The sequence below is a fragment of the Octopus bimaculoides genome, chromosome 20, assembly GCF_001194135.2.
Source record: "Octopus bimaculoides isolate UCB-OBI-ISO-001 chromosome 20, ASM119413v2, whole genome shotgun sequence".
NCBI lineage: Eukaryota > Metazoa > Mollusca > Cephalopoda > Octopoda > Octopodidae > Octopus > Octopus bimaculoides.
Window position 1 is genome coordinate 39531853 of NC_069000.1, and position 4687 is coordinate 39536539.

The following is a 4687-nucleotide window of genomic DNA, read 5'->3' on the forward strand; positions in this document are numbered from 1 at the left end:
ATCTAATTGTGTTTTCAGCCTAATTGTGTTATCATACACACACACAACATAGTTATTTTCAGGATCTAATTGTGTTTTCAGCCTAATTGTGTTATCATACACACACACAACATAGTTATTTTCAGGATCTAATTGTGTTTTCAGCCTAATTGTGTTATCACACACACACACAACATAGTTATTTTCAGGATCTAGTACACACACACCACCGAGATCTGTGTTGACGTAGCTTGAAAACTGGTGCCTCCTGTTCATGTCTCAGTAGCTAAACTTTTGGCGAATATATCGATAAAATAACTAGCTGGCGTACATATAATTACTAGGCTTAATATGCTCAACCGAAAAACCTCCAATACAGCGTGCCTAGAAGGTTGCAATCTAATGGCAGCAAGCAGTAACCGAGCAAATGTGTATATAAAATATAATTCGCAGGAATATATCAGGTAGGAAAATTAAAGACAAATATTATCCTTTTACGCTGCAGAGACTCTGAACAATAAATCAATCAAACTATATATCTTTATATAAAAAAAAAATTATTCATTCTTCTCATTCCCTAAGGATTCTCGTAAGTTTTTCCCCGTTTTTTTTACCTACTTCTAAGCTCCTCCATAAGTATATAATGAATATCTAAACGTAACATAAATATGTTACAAAGAAATATAATCAACTTCCTGATGCATTAGAATCACTTATTTACGAAAGCTCTATATTTAGATGGAAAGAAAAACCGCTGTGATATTTATGCATTTCTTTCAGAAACGTGACATTGGTCAAAAGAAAGCTTTCCAAACAGGAATATAAAAATCGTTTTCTGATACGAAACATCGGGGTAGCATTCCCCTTGCTTAATAGCACTTGGTACTGTGTTACTCTACCATGATATACATTATCAACCTCTTCGATTGTTTTGGAAATATATTGGCGAAGTGTTAGAGGCAAGTTATATTCGATTCAACCAGTTAATCAATAATACATTATTGGTATTAATGTTATCGATGCTAAGAGTGGTGATGGATTAGCAGAATCATTGCGGCGTCATTACTACCCTTTACATTCGGAGTTCAAATCCCGTCGATGACAAATTTGCCTTTCATCTTCCGTGGATCGATAAACAATAATACAGCCAAACTACTGCAATCGATATAATCGACCTACACCACAGTTCCGCAATCTTGTGGCCTCGAGCCAATGCTAGAAAATTAATATTATAGATTCTAACAATATTATGATACTATGACGGAATTTGTGGCAGTGTGTGTCCTAATCGAAACTCGTTCAATGCTACATTATATTTAGCCTGTGAAGGCGCAATAGCCCAATGGTTAGGGCAGCGGACTCGCGGTCATAGGATGGCGGTTTCGATTCCCAGACCGGGTGTTGTGAGTGTTTATTGAGCGAAGACCCCTAAAGCTCCACGAGGCTCCGGCAGGGGACGGTGGCGAACCCTGCTGTACTCTTCCACCACAACTTTCTCTCACTCTTACTTCCTGTTTCTGCTGTGCCTGTAATTCAAAGGGTCAGTCTTGTCACACTGTGTCACGCTGAATATCCCCGAGAACAACGTTAAGGGTACACGTGTCTGTGGAGTGCTCAGCCACTTGCACGTTAATTTCACGAGCAGGCTGTTCCGTTGATCGGATCAACTGCAACCCTCGACGTCGTAAGCGACAGAGTGCCAACATGTACACCATGGAGTGTTGATAAACTACAGCGTTGTAAAAACTTCTCTCATATTGTCCATCTTCAACGGATCAATATACAACTCCCATGTCAAAATGATGCATATTAGGAAGGATCGGCATTAGATCTTGTTCTAGTAGGGCTCCAATCATAATATATCAGTCTAAAGCCTACGATGAGTAGGACGATAGGATGCAAGAAAGACAACAATTCGGAGGGAGTGGAACTCAAGTTTTGCTGATGAATCTTCATGCCTGACATTGACTCCTTTCATGTGTGTGGGGGGGAGTGTGTGTGTGTGTGTGTGTGTGTGTGTGTGTGTGTGTGTGTGTGTGTGTGTGTGTGTGTGTATGCATATGATTTTCCTGAACAAATATTGTGAAAGATTATCTTGAATTTATATATTTCTATTACAAGATGACTAAATCGTCTTGAAAATAATTGAAAGCCTTAATATATTTTCTTAAAATATTTTTTCTAATCTGTCTATAACGACGTCATCAAAACATTGTCTGCAGTCTGTTTTATGCGTGGGTGTGTGTATATATCTGTTTGTCTGCTTGTACGTATGTGTATGTGTGTCTGCTTGTAGTATTTTTATGTATGTGTATATATATATGGGAGAATATACGAAAAAACAACAACAGACGAGGACAGGTGGTGTAAATAACAAAAGGATGTATTAGTATAACGCTCGGGAATACGGAAAGTCTTTGACGTTTCGAGCTACGCTCTTCAACAGAAATAATACGGAGACAAGGAGAAAAACACGGAGAAAAAAAATTGAATAGTGTCCAGTCAACGGTCGCTGTTATGCATGTATCGATTTACGTGGAAGTCAGGCTTACATATCCTCTATTGAAACTTCGACATGAAGCTTAATATAACATCAATAACGAAACCATATTTTCAGTTCTGAACCGCTAATACGATTAACAATATGTTTCTGTCATTTCCTGTATGACGAGATAAGATTTTGTTTGAATATTTAACGAAGAAGCTAATATAAAATTAATTACTACACATTTTTGATTATTTTTATTCCTGTGTTAACATAATTTTTATATGATAATATTCGCTTGTCATTTTGATACCATGCATTTCAAAATTATTACTATTAAAAGGACAAAAAACAATACAATTTAAGTGATATCGTAGAATGTCCTTTTATTTCAAGTTTAAATTCAAGAACAAATTCTCTCTTTGACAGCTACGCTGTTGTCAAAGTTATTTTCATTGCTAGCAAACTTCACATTTCCTTTACACTTAGTTGAAATCTAAAACTACGTAACGAAGTTTAAAAACGTGTTTAAGACAAAATAAGACTTCAATAGAATTTATATTCTCTTTCTAGCTTTGTGAACACATATCATATGGGTTCAAAGTAGGCTTAGTTCTCGACACCAAAAGGATGGCATTTAAAGCGTGAAGAAATAGTGCTAGATGCTTTGTCTGGCGTGTTAACACTTCTGTCAGCTCTTCCCCTTATTATAATGCTACAATATCTTATTTGACGAAGTAAAATCTAAGTTTGCCAATGAAAAATTTACTAAAATTTTCTGATTCCAAAGGACCTTTATCTGCATCGATAATGTTGACCTCAAATGTTGGCCTCAAAGTTACTATACTCTACACCAGCGCAGGCCAACCAGAGGGCCGCAGGCCGCATCCGGACTTCATCGTGCAGCCCGCTGACTTTCATCTTGCGGCCCACTTGAACCTTAACACCGTTGTAACGATCCAGAGCGAATCGCAGGAGGTCCTCGACTCGCTCACGGAAAACAACTTCCAGGCGAGATTCCAAAAGTGTCAGGAGCGCTCGAACCGGTGTATCGCTGCGCAAGGTAACTATTTCGAAGGAGATAGGTAAATTAGTTATTTCTTTATTACACATAACTAGTCTGGGAACTATTTGACCCATCTCCTCATTAATAAATATCCTATGTCTTTTCTATATAATGAATTGTAATTTAAAATTCTAGCCATCTAATTCTTAATCATTCTAAGCAACGTAAAGCGTTTTCCCTCCAGGCGTCAGGCGTCTATTTTTCATCTATCTTCTGCGTTGGGATATGAGTGTGTGTTTGTTTTGCGTGCAACTATGTGTGCGTGTATCTATGTATATGTATATATATCCTTCTTTTTCTCTCCTTTTTTCCCTCCTTGTTTGTCTTCTTGTTTTTTCCTCTCCTTTTTTTCTCTCCTTGTTTCTCTCCTTGTATCTTTCTGTGTTCATTTCTGTGGAAGAAGTTTTCAATTCCCGACCGTTATACTAATACATCTATTTATTTTCTACACCACCTGTCTTCGTCTGTTGTTGGTTTTTTTTTTTTTTGTGAATTCTCCCCATATATATATATATATATATATATATATATATATATATATATATATATACTCGAGCCTGTGCAGATTAACATATATGTGTGAATATATGTGCGGATTTATGTGTGGTTGCACGTATGTGTGTATTTGAGCGCATGAGCACACGACCAATTCAATGCCTCAAGCTGACATATTGCTTAACTTTACTTACATTGTCTTTTTAGTTTTCCTTGGCTTTTTTCTGAATTTATTTATTAGTTACTCTGTTTCCCACTTCACATCAGCATTAAGTCATTAGCAATTAATCCATTACTGAACTAGCAATTAACATACGGGCTGGAAGCATAAGAGAAACTTCTGTATTTTCCGGAAATATGAACTGTGATTAATCATTTACTAAACACATTTCCCCTCACAGCATATTTGTTTCTAGATAGCAATCAATATGTTTAATGAGTCGATATTTAATGATGTGTTGATACTTATAAAAAAAAGCAAACATGTAACAACCAGACTAATGTAGATCAGCGGACAACCAATATGACATGTCTGCTTATACACTATCGGATTTTTTTCTCTTTTTGAAGTACACTAAATTGAAACAAGTTCGTTATGTTTCACGGTAAGCAACCAGTGTTGCCGGATATGCCCTTATATATATGTATATATATATACATAT

General features: G+C 36.5%; 1 protein-coding gene across 1 annotated transcript in view; it reads left to right on the forward strand.

Annotated features, from left to right (window-relative positions):
- The window catches only part of LOC106873881 (uncharacterized), a 59172-nt gene that overhangs the window by 53716 nt on the left and 769 nt on the right, over positions 1 to 4687 (forward strand). The window lies entirely within an intron of this gene.